This window comes from Oncorhynchus mykiss, chromosome 2 (genome assembly GCF_057628025.1).
Source record: "Oncorhynchus mykiss isolate SJ-2025 chromosome 2, ASM5762802v1, whole genome shotgun sequence".
Classification (NCBI taxonomy): Eukaryota; Metazoa; Chordata; class Actinopteri; order Salmoniformes; family Salmonidae; genus Oncorhynchus; species Oncorhynchus mykiss.
This window is the reverse complement of record NC_143023.1, coordinates 72,850,984-72,867,687: the sequence shown is the minus strand read 5'-3', so window position 1 is coordinate 72,867,687 and position 16,704 is coordinate 72,850,984. Positions and strand designations below refer to the sequence as shown.

At 42.5% G+C, this 16,704-nt stretch overlaps 1 protein-coding gene across 1 annotated transcript in view; it reads right to left on the bottom strand.

Annotated features, from left to right (window-relative positions):
* tln2b (talin 2b) overlaps positions 1-12,658 on the bottom strand; it is a 144,930-nt gene extending 132,272 nt beyond the window's left edge. The window contains exon 1 of the mRNA XM_036954991.2: positions 12,327-12,658. The gene's annotated coding sequence lies outside the window, so the exon portion shown is untranslated. The remainder of the gene's footprint in view (positions 1-12,326) is intronic.
* Between the last annotated feature and the right edge of the window lie 4,046 nt (positions 12,659-16,704).

Here is a 16,704-nt window from a genome sequence, read left to right as displayed (position 1 = left end):
TAATCACATGAACATTCTTTCTACTGTACTTGTCCTTTAACTCTGTAAAAGACCAGGACTTCCCCTGGAAAAAAATAGCTCTGACACACAGAGAGCAAGTGAGGGAAGTGATTCTGGAAAATGTGTATTTGAGGAATGAGGAGGGAATTATTCCAACAATGAGCCCCACTCAGTTCATTCCTCCCAAGAGACAAGGCGAGTTCACTTACTTCATTCCAGTCAACATGCATAGATCATTCTAGAAAATGCCATAGAAAAGTCACATGGCATTATGCACCATAATCTAAATCTAGTGGATAGAACAATATCGAACCAAAGAAACATTAACTGTCTCTCACTGTCTAAGTAAAATAATGTCTTGCTATTTAACCTGAACACACACAGACCCCCCCCCCCCCAAAAAAAAACCACCCGAGCAAACATCCATACAGACTTAACTTAATGTTAACTTAATTAAAAAAACATAAACCTACTCTCCAATCCTTTCACTGCCACTGAATCAAAGGGATAGTTCATAGTACCCACTGTTAGTCATTGCTAAACCCATCCACCATGCTAGAAATACATATTGTTGAACCCAAGAAGAAAAAAATAAGATAGCTACCTTGTGTTCCTTAAAAAACAGGCATGCCCTACAGAGTCTGATGTGCTGTGGCCATATAGAGAGCAGTAAGCAGCACGTAGCACATCTATTTCAGTTGAAAACAGAGAACACAAAGGCAGGGTCAGAGCTACAGTAGCACAGGGTGTGTTGCAGTTTCCAACTCCCACACACTCTCTGATGACTCCAAAACCCTCACTTCCCCAATCCCTTACTTCCCAAACCTCTGACTAAACATTTCCTGGGGAATTCCGTCCAGGAATGCTATGTTAGTGACGGAGCAACTGCAACAGCTGGGAGGAAAACTACTTTCTAACGGATGACAGGGAAACATAGGCCTTCTCTCACACACTGTTAACAGCAGCTTGTCCTCTTCACTGGCACTGTGCAGTAGATCAAGAACGACTGACTGTTTCTAATGAACCTTTGACTGAGTGACCTTTGTCACTATGATGATATTTATTTTTTGACAGCTTTTTTCACAGATCTACATATTATTTTTGCAACAACAACAAACAAAAAACTCCCCTATTGATGTCTAAGCACATTAGCCTTGTCCCACATATTTCTCCTCAAACTTACATTGAGCTTCAAATACGTTTGACTGATGGGATCCTGTCCTTCCTCTATGACCCGGGAAATAGCCAATGAGAATCAGAATGTCTCCGCTGGAGCAGAGGCCTTCTTTAAGGAAGTAAACACATGGGTAATTCATTGGATTTATTAAAGCCTTTTGATCATGAGTGATGAAGAGAGAGTAGCATAGTTCATTACACTGTCATTAGCACCTGTTTATCTAAAACACATGCCACAAAATGCATTAATTTGCCAAAATTAAAATGTAAAGACAATATTTCTCTAACATGGATCACTGTGCCATTTCCCATTACATTTTTGCAGAGTCCCAAATGGGATCTCAAGTACTAGTAATTCCACAAAATACAATAAACCTACAAGTTGAATAATTTACACAGAGGGCAATTTTGCATGAATTGGAGCTTGTTTAACAAGGACCTTAATAGCTTCCCATAATCCAGAGTACTTTTCATAGGCTGTGTTTATACAGGCAGCCCAATTCAGATTTTTTCCACTTATTGGTCTTTTGATAATCATCAGAATTGGGCTGCATGTGTAAACACAACCGTAATGGCCTCTTAAATGGGTTGCTTCTGATCAGGCAAAGTCAATGTAAACCATTAACGAGAGAGCTGAAGTTTAATTACTCCAGCTAGATGGCAATACAGATGGGGAAATGACAATAAGAGGTAAACATATGTTGAATATAATCTGATACTGCAAACATGACAGAGACAGGATGACTTCACTTGTTAATTGTCTAAGCCAGGTAATCTACTGTACTCCTGTAGGTAGGCCTATATCTTGCATATTGTGACGACTACATCAACAACTGATAGAATATGGTTAAAGCCATCCAGTAGTAAAGAACGGAGTTTCTACCTGTGAGCCACCCACATGGATCTGACTACCTAACTCTGTTGGAAGGATCCAGAAATATGCTGTGTACCTCAGCCAGTTTTAAAAGTGGTACAGTGCTGCTGATATTGTAACCTCTGGTCATCCTGCAGATGTAACCACTGAATCGGAAGCTGCTAAATTCCCCTCTGTGTTTTCCATGAGGTGATGTTAGATTAACTGTATAGGATTTTATCAGTTGAGTTGCCGTTGGCAAGTGCATGCTCTATCTGAACTTACAACCCTTGTGGTAATGTGAGATAATTATAACTGGGTACATGGCAGACTGATGGAGCACAGATGCTCTGTACTGTAGGATCATGGGGAGAACCCACTCTAGCTCTGAACATGGACTGGCCAAGGGCTAACACTGGAACAGTTCAGCATGGATGCATAACACCTGAACACTGTTCTTTAAAATGTTTATTATTTAACCTTTATTTAACCAGGTAGGCAAGTTGAGAACAAGTTCTCATCTACAATTGCGACCTGGCCAAGATAAAGCAAAGCAGTTCGACACATACAACACATGGAGTAAAACAAACATACAGTCAATAATACAGTAGAAAAATAAGTCTATATACAATGTGAGCAAATGAAGTGAGATAAGGGAGGTAAAGGCAAAAAAAGGCCAATGGTGGCGAAGTAAATACATTATAGCAAGTAAAGCACTGGAATGGTAGATTTGCAGTGTATGAATGTGCAAAGTAGAGATAGAAGAAATTGGGTGCAAAGGAGCAAAATAAATAAATATACAGTGCCTTGCGAAAGTATTCGGCCCCCTTGAACTTTGCGACCTTTTGCCACATTTCAGGCTTCAAACATAAAGATATAAAACTTTATTTTTTTGTGAAGAATCAACAACAAGTGGGACACAATCATGAAGTGGAACGCCATTTATTGGATATTTCAAACTTTTTTAACAAATCAAAAACTGAAAAATTGGGTGTGCAAAATTATTCAGCCCCCTTAAGTTAATACTTTGTAGCGCCACCTTTTGCTGCGATTACAGCTGTAAATCGCTTGGGGTATGTCTCTATCAGTTTTGCACATCGAGAGACTGACATTTTTTCCCATTCCTCCTTGCAAAACAGCTCGAGCTCAGTGAGGTTGGATGGAGAGCATTTGTGAACAGCAGTTTTCAGTTCTTTCCACAGATTCTCGATTGGATTCAGGTCTGGACTTTGACTTGGCCATTCTAACACCTGGATATGTTTATTTTTGAACCATTCCATTGTAGATTTTGCTTTATGTTTTGGATCATTGTCTTGTTGGAAGACAAATCTCCGTCCCAGTCTCAGGTCTTTTGCAGACTCCATCAGGTTTTCTTCCAGAATGGTCCTGTATTTGGCTCCATCCATCTTCCCATCAATTTTAACCATCTTCCCTGTCCCTGCTGAAGAAAAGCAGGCCCAAACCATGAAGCTGCCACCACCATGTTTGACAGTGGGGATGGTGTGTTCAGCTGTGTTGCTTTTACGCCAAACATAACGTTTTGCATTGTTACCAAAAAAGTTCAATTTTGGTTTCATCTGACCAGAGCACCTTCTTCCACATGTTTGGTGTGTCTCCCAGGTGGCTTGTGGCAAACTTTAAACGACACTTTTTATGGATATCTTTAAGAAATGGCTTTCTTCTTGCCACTCTTCCATAAAGGCCAGATTTGTGCAATATACGACTGATTGTTGTCCTATGGACAGAGTCTCCCACCTCAGCTGTAGATCTCTGCAGTTCATCCAGAGTGATCATGGGCCTCTTGGCTGCATCTCTGATCAGTCTTCTCCTTGTATGAGCTGAAAGTTTAGAGGGACGGCCAGGTCTTGGTAGATTTGCAGTGGTCTGATACTCCTTCCATTTCAATATTATCGCTTGCACAGTGCTCCTTGGGATGTTTAGAACTTGGGAAATCTTTTTGTATCCAAATCCGGCTTTAAACTTCTTCACAACAGTATCTTGGACCTGCCTGGTGTGTTCCTTGTTCTTCATGATGCTCTCTGCGCTTTTAACGGACCTCTGAGACTGTCACAGTGCAGGTGCATTTATACGGAGACTTGATTGCACACAGGTGGATTGTATTTATCATCATTAGTCATTTAGGTCAACATTGGATCATTCAGAGATCCTCACTGAACTTCTGGAGAGAGTTAGCTGCACTGAAAGTAAAGGGGCTGAATAATTTTGCACGCCCAATTTTTCAGTTTTTGATTTGTTAAAAAAGTTTGAAATATCCAATAAATGTCGTTCCAATTCATGATTGTGTCCCACTTGTTGTTGATTCTTCACAAAAAAATACAGTTTTATATCTTTATGTTTGAAGCCTGAAATGTGGCAAAAGGTCGCAAAGTTCAAGGGGGCCGAATACTTTCGCAAGGCACTGTATATATAAATAAAGTAGGGGGAGAGGTAGTTGTTTGGGCTAAATTATAGATGGGCTATGTACAGGTGCAGTAATCTGTGAGCTGCTCTGACAGCTGGTGCTTAAAGCTAGTGAGGGAGATAAGTGCTTCCAGTTTCAGAAATTTTTGTAGTTCAATCCAGTCATTGGCAGCAGAGAACTGGAAGGAGAGGCGGCCAAAGGAATAATTGGTTTTGGAGGTGACCAGAGAGATATACCTGCTGGAGCGCGTGCTACAGGTGGGTACTGCTATTGTGACCAGCGAGCTGAGATAAGGGGGGACTTTACCTAGCAGGGTATTGTAGATGACCTGGAGCCAGTGGGTTTGACGACGAGTATGAAGCGAGGGCCAGCTAACGAGATCGTACAGGTCGCAGTGGTGGGTAGCATATGGAGCTTTGGTGACAAAAAGGATGGCACTGTGATAGACTGCATCCAATTTATTGAGTAGGGTATTGGAGGCTATTTTGTAAATGACATCGCCGAAGTCGAGGATCGGTAGGATGGTCAGTTTTACAAGGGTATGTTTGGCAGCATGAGTGAAGGATGCTTTGTTGCGAAATAGGAAGCCAATTCTAGATTTAACTTTGGATTGGAGATGTTTGATGTGAGTCTGAAAGGAGAGTTTACAGTCTAACCAGACGCCTAGGTATTTGTAGTTGTCCACATATTCCAAGTCAGAAACGTCCAGAGTAGTGATGTTCGACGGGCGGGCAGGTGCAGGCAGTGATCGGTCGAATAGCATGCATTTAGTTTTACTTGTATTTAAGAGCAATTGGAGGCCACAGAAGGAGAGTTGTATGGCATTGAAGCTCGTCTGGAGGCTTGTTAACACAGTGTCCAAAGAAGGGCCAGAAGTATACAGAATGGTGTCGTCTGGGTAGAGGTGGATCAGAGACTCACCAGCAGTAAGAGCGACATAATTGATGTATACAGAGAAGAGAGTCGGTCCAAAAATTGAACCCTGTGGCACCCCCATAGAGACTGCCAGAGGCCTGGAAAACAGGCCTCCGATTTGACACACTGAACTCTATCAGAGAAGTAGTTGGTGAACCAGGAGAGGCAATCATTTGAGAAACCAAGGCTATCGAGTCTGCCGATGAGGATGTGATGATTGACAGAGTCGAAAGCCTTGGCCAGGTCAATGAATACGGCTGCACAGTATTGTTTCTTATCGATGGCGGTTAAGATATCGTTTAGGATATCTTGAGCGTGGCTGACGTGCACCCATAACCAGCTCTGAAACCAGATTGCATAGCGTAGAAGGTATGGTGGGATTCGAAATGGTCGGTAATCTGTTTGTTGACTTGGCTTTCGAAGACCTTAAAAAGGCAGGGTAGGATAGATATAGGTCTGTAGAAGTTTAGGTCAAGAGTGTCCCCCCTTTTGAAGAGGGGGATGACCGCAACTGCTTTCCAATCTTTGGGAATCTCAGACGACACGAAAGAGAGGTTGAACAGGCTAGTAATAGGGGTTGCAACAATTTCGGCAGATAATTTTAGAAAGAAAGGGTCCAGATTGTCTGATTTGTAGGGGTCCAGATTTTGCAGCTCTTTTAGAACATCAGCTGACTGGATTTGGGAGAAGGAGAAATGGGGAAGGCTTGAGCGAGTTGCTGTGGGGGGCGCAGTGCTGTTGACCGGGGTAGGGGTAGCCAGGTGGAAAGCATAACCAGCCGTAGAAAAATGCTTGTTGAAATTCTCAATTATAGTGGATTTGTCGGTGGTGACAGTGTTTCCTATCCTCAGTGCAGTGGGCAGCTGGGAGGAGGTGTTCTTATTCTCCATGGACTTTACAGTGTCCCAGAAGTTTTTTGAGTTTTTTGAGCTTGAAAAAGCTAGCCTTGGCTTTTCTAACTACCTGTGTATATTGGTTTCTAGCTTCCCTGAAAAGTTGCATATCACGGGGGCTGTTAGATGCTAATACAGAACGCCATAGGATGTTTTTGTGTTGGTTAAGGGCAGTCAAGTCCGGAGAGAACCAAGGGCTATATCTGTTCCTGGTTCTACATTTCTTGAATGGGGCATGCTTATTTAAGATGGTGAGGAAGGCATTTAAAAAAAAAATAGCCAGGCATCCTCTACTGACGGGATGAGATCAATATCCTTCCAGGATACCCCGGCCAGGTTGACTAGAAAGGCCGGCTTGCTGAAGTGTTTCAGGTTGCGTTTGACAGTGAAGTGTGGAGGTCGTTTGACCGCTGACCCATTACGGATGCAGGCAATGAGGCAGTGATCGCTGAGATCTTGGTTGAAAACAGCAGAGGTGTATTTAGAGGGCAAGTTGGTTAGGATGATATCTATGAGGCTGCCCGTGTTTACGGCTTTGGGGTGGTACCTGGTAGGTTCAATCATAATTTGTGTGAGATTGAGGGCATCAAGCTTAGATTGTGGGATGGCTGGGGTGTTAAGCATGATCCAGTTTTTTTTTTACATTCGCTTGCCTTTACTATCCTGTTCTTCAAACAGTACATGTCATTCAAATATGATTACTTTATGCAAAGTCCTACAGTGCACTTTAAGTCTGATTTTGGCACACAGTCTCTAGTGCAGGGTGCCCCAACTGGTGGCCTGCGGGCTGAATTAAGTTTTCTGAGCAAAATAAATAATAAAATATATATATATATACACTGTATATTACACACACAGTAGCAGTCAAACATTTGGACCCACCTAGTCATTCCAGTGTTTTTATTTATTTGTTCTATATTGTAGAATAATAGTGAAGATATTAAAACTATGAAATAACACATATGGAATCAACAAATCAAAATATATTTATATTTGACATTCTTCAAAGTAGCCACCCTTTGTCTTGATGACAGCTTTGCAGAAATACTGTAGGGTCTTGTTTTGGAGGACGCATGGCTCTCGACCTTCACCTTTCCCGAGTCCATACGGGAGTTGCAGCGATGCGACAAGACTGTAACTACCAATTGGATATCATGAAATTCTGGATAATTATTATTATTATTTTTTTTAAATGAAGCTCTGAAAGAGTTTGAAAGGGCAATATAATTCCACGTTAACAGATTGACATTGAGACTCACTTTTTGATTTAAAAACCATTGCCAACCAAAAACCAGTGATTGATAAACCATTCACCGATATGCAGAAGTCTACTTTTAAAAATTGCCACTGAACATTTTCCTGAAACGCATCTACTTGAGGAACATTGCAGATGCAAAGGTAACAAAATGACAATAAAATCTCCATCAGTTTTTTTATGTGACCACATTCTCCAAAAACTCTTAAATATCTACTCCGCATTCAGATTCAAAGATGTCTGCAGAAAAATATGTTTTGGTTATTGAACTACAGTAAGTGAAGTGGCTCAACACCCGGTAACAGAATGATGGTAACAGAATGACATCATGGGTCAATGATCTGTACTATACAGAAATGCATGGTTATGAATGTCATTCTCTTCATGGTGATGCATCCTGAATATGTAGACAAAAAGGTAGAAATTTGTAATATTCTCCTTTCCATGTTTGTATATTATTCCACACACTGGCTATTATTCTAATGAGTTCAGCCCCCAAACAAGAGCAAATTTGGTTGGTTCAGATAGGACAAAATCGGTATCAATTATCGACATCCATTTTTCTCAAGTTTTAACATCACATCACAGTACAGCACAGTAGAGCACAGTACAGTACAGTCTAGTACAGTACAGCTCAGTAAAGTGCAGTAAAAAAAAGAGTAGATTATAGTTCAGTACAATAACAGCTGGTGTCTGTGCGTGCATATCCCAACCAGAAGCCATGGATTATAGGCAACATCCGCACCGAGATAAATGCTAAAGCTACCGCTTTCAATGAGTGGGACACTAATCTGGATGCTTATAACAAATCCCGCTATGCCCTCAGAAGAACCATCAAACAGGCAAAGCATCAATACAGGACTAAGACTGAATCCTACTACACTGGCTCTGACGCTCGTCGGATGTGGCAGGGCTTGCATTACGGACTACAAAGCGAAACCCAACAGTGAGCTGCCTAGTGACAGGAACCTACCAGATGAGCTAGATGCCTTATACGCTCGCTTCGAGGCAAGCAACACTGAAGCATGCATGAGAGCGCGAGCTGTTCCGGGCGGCTGTGTGATCACGCTCTCTGGAGCCGATGTGAGCGAGACCTTTAAAACAGGTGAACATTCACAAGGTCGTGGGTTTCAAGCAGACCACCATAGTCCTTGTGCCCAAGAAAGCGAAAGTAACCTGCTTAAATGACTACCACCCGTAGCACGCACGTTGGTATCCATTAAGTGCTTTGAAAGGCTGGTCATGACTCACTCCAATTCACATACCCCCCCCCCAACAGATCCACAGATGATGCAATCACACTCCCCTTTCCCACCTGGACAAAATAAACATGTATTTGAGAATGGTGTTCATTGACTACAGCTCAGCGTTCAACAGCATAGTACTCACTAAGCTAAGGAGCCTGGGACTAAACACCTCTCTCTGCAACTGGTCTTCCTGACAGGCCACCCCCAGGTGGTAAGGGTAGGCAACAACACATCTGCCACACTGATCCGCAACACTGGTGCCCCTCATGGGTGTGTGTTAAGTCCCCTCCTGTACTCCCTGTTCACCCACGGCTGCGTGGCAAAGCACGACTCCAACACTATAATTAAGTTTGCCGACGACACAACAGTGGTAGGCCTGATCACCGACAATGAAGAAACAGCCTATAGGGAGGTGGTCAGAAACCTGTCAGTGTGGTGCCAGGACAACAACCTCTCCTTCAATGTTAGCAAGACAAAGTAGCTGATCGTAGACTACAGGAAAAGGAGTTCCGAACAGGCCCCCATTAACATCAACATGGCTGTAGTGGAGCAGGTTGAGAGATTCAAGTTCCTTGGTTTCCACGTCACCAACGAAACTATCATGATCCAAACACACCAAGACAGTCGTGAAGAGGGCACAACAACACCTTTTCCCCTTCAGGTGAATGAAAATATTTGGCATGGATCCTCAAAAGGTTCTACAGCTCCTCCATTGAGAGCATGGTTGCATCACCACCTGGTATGGCAACTACTCAGCATCTGACTAAGGCGCTAGAGGGTAGTGCGTACGGCCCAGTATATCAATGGGGCCGAACTTCCTGCCATCCAGGACCTATATACTAGGCGGTGCCAGAGGAAGGCCCCAAACATTGTTAAAGGCTCCAGTCACCAAAGTAATAGACTGTTCTTTCTGCTACAGCACGGCAAGAGGCACCGGAGCGCCAAGTCTAGGTCCAAAAGGCTCCTTAACAGCTTCTACCCCAAAGCCACAAGACTGCCGAACAATTAATAAAATGGCCACCCGGACTATTTACATTTTGTTTTGACACTGCTGCTACTTGCTGTTTATTATCTATGCATAGTCACTTTACCCCTACCTACATGTACAAATTAATTTGACTAACCTGTACCCCTGCATATTGACTCGGTACCGATACCCCCTGTATACAGCCTTGTTGTTATTTTATTGTGTTACTTTTTATTTTATGTTTTACTTTATTTAGTAAATATTTATTTCTTAATTCTATTTCTTGAACTGTATTGTTGGTTAAGGGCTTGTAAGTAAGCATTTCACGCTAAGGTTATACCTGTTGTACAGTATAGTGGAGTAGAGTATAGTGCAGTACAGCACAACAAGTAGAGTACAGCAGAGCACAGAGTAGAGTAAAGAAAAAAAATAGAGTATAGTTCAGTACAGAAGAGCACAGTAGTGTCCAGTAGAGTATATTACAGTATACTGCCTACTAATATGTGCTCTACTGTACTGTATTTCTAATGTACCGACCTCTACTTTTGACTGTATTCTACTGTGCTCAACTGCAACTCTGGTTTGCGACTACTATGATTTCCCATTATGGCCAATTCAATTGCAGTAATTCTGTTACTTATTTTTCAGTCAATCTGTTACCGATTTGATAACAGAGTGATGCGTATTAATAACTTTATAATTCATAAACAAAATGATCAGTAAAAACATGATCTACTTAGTAGGTCTACCTTAACTTGTTAATTCTGTGAATTTACATAATCCTCCCTCCTCATGAGGAAGAGAAATGTGAAAACATTTTAAAGATATGTGGGGTTTTGGTAACAGAATGACAATGAAGCAATATCTCAAACTTATAGAAAGCAGAAAATTTTCTGCAAAACTAAATATAAATGATATGTTTTTTTAAGAACCCTTTTATATGTGACCAGCAATCAAAGCCTTTGCTTATTCCTAATCTTTAGGGTGGAAAATGGATGAAAAACATATCTATGCCTTTATTTCCCAAAAAATATAGATTAGCTTTCATTTGACACAAAATGTGATATGCTCATATAAACTTTATTCAACTTGCCATCTGATTGGCTGAGTCGAAATCTTGCCATTACACGTAAGCAATCCTTTCAGATCTACAGGAATGTATTGTGGGTAAGGGGTCAATTTGGAATTCAGCATGTCAGATGGGGGTCCATGCTGTTCAGGTCCTTGGGATGTCCCTACCACCATTAAAGTTGAACTTTCAAATGGTTACGGTAAGGGTTAAGGTTAGGGGAGGGTTAAGGATGTCCCAAGGATACCAGTTAGCACAAAACTTGTCACATGACTCAAATGAATGGTACACATATAGGCTACCTAACAAGTAAGCTTGCTGTGGAGCAGAATGCCTTAGGCATATCGACTATTAAGCAGTGTGTCTGTTGACAAAAGCTGACCACAAGATCACACTTTAAATTTAAATGTATTTGATGTCTGACCAAGTTATGCATATGCATGACCAAGTAGTCTCGAATACCATGTCATGATATTTGGCGCATGCTATTGTGTGTCCTCTTACCACTCCAAATGAGTCTAGAAAAATATAAATACGATCTTTGACTGGTCAATTTGGACCGCTATTATGACCATATCTTGGGATGCGCCTTTGGACACCTGCTACTACGATGTCTTTAAAATGCAGTGCAGCTGTATTACCATGCAGTGTCACTGGCGATGGTTGAAGGACTAACTCGTAGCCTTTTGTGACTAAATCTGGACACAACTCAGCTCTGCAACTACATGAACAAGAAGGCAGGAGTAGCAGGAATCGCAAACAGTTTGCTGCTTCCAACATGCACTCAGCATCATAGGCTTATAATGTAAGCTATTGGCTTATGTAGGGCAATGAGGGGGAGGGAGGCTCGTCGTTTATAGTTATCGTGCAATGTACCTACATGTAGGCTAAAGTAAAACACCCAAAATGTACATTTTTTTCCCCGGTTCTCATTTTAATCAATGATGCTCTAAATAACCCATGGACAACATTTATTAGGTTACAGCTCAATCTCATCATCTGGGAAATGGTTGTCTTGATGTACTGTAGGCTAGTAGTAGAGTAGTGGTGGGGTAACGTTAGTGGCTTGAAATGTTAGGTTAGGCTACAGTAGCCTAATTCTATTAGTTTTGGGAACATGACCGTAGCATTGATAGGTTTAGGACATACCATTCAAATATGACAGCAGTGACTGTGGAATATACAATGTCAATAGGGGATTGCCTCACAAGTTCGCACATCCTTCGGATAACGGACTGAATGTCTCATTAGCAAGATAAGGTCCTGGAAACTATAGTCCAAATATTTACTCAATATAGGCAATTATGTTTAATTAAGTAATACCATTTCCCCATATTAAATAGCCTACGTGTTTGCAGGTGCAATGAAATCAACCATCATTCAATTCATACGACATATGAAATTAACACACTAGCCTAAGTGAAAACAAGTGAATAAATACTAGCCTAATAAAATATACAAAGACACATACTAACCTAAAACATCAGTGTTAAAAACAAATTGGAACGATAAAAAAGCTTAAATCCTACCTGAAATCTGTCAATCGTTAGTGCATGCGGGTTGAAGTGGATGTACACACAATCACAGTGTAAGCAGTAGCAGTCCTGCCTCCACCGTATCAAGCCCCTCCTAGTTTTGTGGAATCGTAAACGACCGAAAATAAAAATGTACCGATTTCTGTGCGCAGAAATGAGGAAGCGCGTCGCACGCAACACATTTCCAGCCTGTCTTTTCAATACAGTAGGCTGACATTAATGCAGTATATGTAGACCTATAGCCCTATATACCAAAGAACTTAGCGCATATTCAGTAGCACTAATTGTACAGCAATAACTACATGTGTGTGTATTTGTGTGAGTGTGTGTGAGGGAGGGAGAGGGGGAGAAAGACAGAGAATCACTAACCTTCGAGTAAAAACAAACAAAATGTAAGCACACATTTTGAATGTATGATTAATAATAAATAAGAGATCATAAGGGCTATTATCGATTCCCTGGGCAATACCATCTGTTTAAACAACGGGTACGTTTCATAAAACCTCATAACAGATAAGTAGCCGATATCAATGATAAATACTTCATAATATACAGTAATCATCTCAAAATATCTCCCGTAAATATTTAGGGCTTCAGTATTCCTATTTAACAATACACAACCAATAATCAACATAAATTAATATTAGACAAAGTGCCACACAAATCAAATAAAATTGTATTGGTCACATACACATGGTTAGAAGATGTTAATGCGAGTGTAGCGGAATGCTTGTCCTTCTATTTCCGACCATGCAGTAATATCTAACAAGTAATCTAACAATTTCACAACAACTACACAAGTGTAAAGTAATGAATATAATATGTACATATATTATGGATGAGCGATGGCCGAACGGCATAGGTAAGATGCAGTAGATGATATAGAGCACAGTATGAGATGAGTAATGTAGGGTATGTAAACATTATATAAAGTGGCATTGTTGACTAGTGATACATTTCTTACATTCAATTTTGAATTATTACATGGCTAGAGATTTGAGTCAGTATGTTGGCAGCAGCCACTCAATGTTAGTGATGGCTGTTTAACAGTCTGATGGCCTTGAGATAGAAGCTGTTTTTCAGTCTCTCGGTTCCAGCTTTGATGCACTTGTACTGACCTCGCCTTCTGGATGATAGCTGGGTGAACAGGCAGTGGCTCGGGTGGTTGGTGTCCTTGATTATCTTTTTGCCCTTCCTGTGACATCGGGTGGTGCAGGTGTCCTGGAGGGCAGGTAGTTTGCCCCCGGTGATGCATTGTGCAGACCTCACTACCCTCTGGAGAGCCTTACGGTTGTGGGCAGAGCAGTTGCCGTACCAGGCGGTGATACAGCCCACTAGGATGCTCTCAATTGTGCACCTGTAAAGGTTTGTGAGTGTTTTTTGGTGACAAGCCAAATTTCTTCAGCCTCCTGAGGTTGAAGAGGCACTGTTGCACCTTCTTCACTACGCTGTCTGTGTGGGTGGACCATTTCAGTTTGTCCGTGATGTGTACGCTGAAGAACCTAAAACTTTCCACCTTCTCCACTACTGTCCCGTCGATGTGGATAGGGGGGTGCTCCCTCTGCTGTTTCCTGTTGGCCACGATCATCTCCTTTGTTTTGTTGATGTAGAGTGTGAGGTTATTTTCCTGACACCACACTCCGAGGGCCCTCACCTCCTCCCTGTAGGCCATGTCGTCGTTGTTGGTAATCAAGCCTACCACTGTAGTGTCGTCTGCAAACTTAATGATTGAGTTTGAGGCGTGCATGGCCACGCAGTCATGGGTGAACAGGGAGTACAGGAGAGGGCTGAGAACGCACCCTTGTGGGGCCCCAGTGTTGAGGATCAGCGGGGTGGAGATGTTGTTTCCTACACTCACCACCTGGGGGCGTCCCGTCAGAAAGTCCAGGACCCAGTTGCACAGGGCGGGGTCGAGACCCTGGGTCTCGAGCTTAATGAAGGTTTGGAGGGTACTATGGTGTTAAATGCTGAGCTGTAGTCGATGAACATCATTCTTACATAGGTATTCCTCTTGTCCAGATGGGTTAGGGCAGTGTGCAGTATGATTGCGATTGCGTCGTCTGTGGACCTATTGGGGCGGTAATTCAATTGGAGTGGGTCTAGGGTGTCAGGTAGGGTGGAGGTGATATGATCCTTGACTAGTCTCTCAAAGCACTTCATGATGATGGAAGTCATTTAGCTCAGTTACCTTAGCTTTCTTGAGGCACACCAATCAATAACATTGTGCACTTGTTAGAAGACCCTTTGAATGATTCGTTGAGAGTGTTTCTCAGTCCCCTTATCCTGAACATACACTACATGACCAAAAGTATGTGGACACCTGCTCATCGAGCATCTCATTCCATAATCATGTGCATTAATATGGAGTTGGTCCCCCCTTTGCTGTTATAACAGCCTCCACTCCTCTGGGAAGGCTTTCCCCTAGATGTTGGAACATTGCTGCAGGGACTTACATTCAGCCACAAGAGCATTGGTGAGGTCGGGCACTGATGTTGGGAGATTAGGTCTGGCTCGCAGTTGGCGCTCCAATTTATCCCAAAGGCGTTCAATGGGGTTGAGGTCAGAGCTCTGTGCAGGCCAGTCAAGTTCTTCCACACCGCTCTCAACAAACTTTTTTCTGTATGGACCTCGCTTTGTGCACGGGGGCATTGTCATGCTGAAACAGGAAAGGGCCTTCCCCAAACTGCTGCCAGAAAGTTGGAAGCACAGAATCGTCTAGAACATCATTTTATGCTGTAGTGTTAAGATTTCCTTTCACTGGAACTAAGGGGTCTAGCCCAAACTATGAAAAACAGCCCCAGACTATTATTCATCCTCCACCAAATGTTATAGTTGGCACTGTGCGTTCAGGCAGGTAGGGGCCGACGCTTAGCATTGCGTATGGTGATCTTATGCTTGTGTATGGCCGCTCGGCCATGGAAACCATGGCTCGGCCATCATGAAGCTTCACCAAACGGTTCTTGTGCTGATGTTGCTTCCAGAGGCAGTTTGGAACTTGGCAGTGAGTGTTGCAACTGAGGACAGACAATTTTTACGCGCTACATGCTTCAACACTCGGCAGTCCGGTTCTGTGAGCTTGTGAGGCATACCACTTCGTGGCTGTTACTCCTAGCTCTTTCCACATCACTAAAACAGCACTTACAGTTGCCCGGGGCAGCTCTAGCAGGGCAGACATTTGACCAACTGACTTGTTGGAAAGGTGGCATCCTATGACGTTGAAAGTCACTGAGCTCTTCTGTAAGGAAATTCTACTGTCAATGTTTGGAGATTGCATGGCTTATACACCTGTCAGTAACAGGTGTGGCTGAAATAGCTGAATCCACAAATTTTAAGGGGTGTCCACATACTTTTGTACATATAGTGTACCTCAGTGGGAGGTACTGAGGATTCACAGGGAGAGAATGGCGGAAGCGGATGCCGTGTTTGAATCTGATGGCCAGGCGCTAGAAAAGATGAGAGTGAGGATGAAGGTGATGAGAATACTGGATGGACTACAGTGGCTTAAAGACAGATAAAGAGAGCTAAAATCACAGTTAAAACACCGTCTAGTAAGCGTAAGAGTAGGTTACTGCAGTGTTCCAACTGCAAAGCATTTGGTTATGTGTCAATTGTTTACAAAGAGCATGACTTGAGCAATTATTTTGTTGCCGAAGATGATGACGTGGAATGTCCCAATTGTGGTGGGAAGCGTGCACATGAGTTCCCAGAATGTCCTGTAAGGGTGAAGGAGGCAGAGATTGCTAGGATAAGAGCTATTCAGCTTGTCTCCTGTGCAGTGGCAGCAAAAAAAGTTAAACAATGTTTTAGATGTTCTGTTGCTTAGGAGACACCGCAGTCCATTGCTGTGGGTGCATGTTTGAATGGATTAAACGTTTTAGTTTATTTCCCTTTTCCGTTTGGACTTCCCCCCTTTTTTATTTCCAACATTCCGGAGACGGTCGGCAAAACACCGTTTCCAGTGTAGTCCACCCTAAAACACCACAGAAGAAGAAGACAAAGAAGACACCCTTTGACAGTGTGCAGGAAAATAGCTGTTCAGATCCAGGAAGTAACTAGGCGGTGGGCCGTAGCAAGCTAGTTGCTTTATTTGTTCGAGATGATCGATCTCTGCCGAGGGAGGAGCTAGTTTTTACATATTGTGTTTATTTATTTCTTCGGAACACATCTACGTTTGTTGGCAATGTCAATTCTTGTACATAAACCCCCCCACCAACATTTTTTTTTACGTTCGCTAGCTGGACAGGCAAACGCTGCTGAGGACTGAACTGTAAAGCAATCAAAACATGTGTACTATCCATGGTACTATCTCTGCTGATCACTTCTGCCAATCACATTATCCATACCTAAGGTAGTAGACAGTTGATGACAGCTT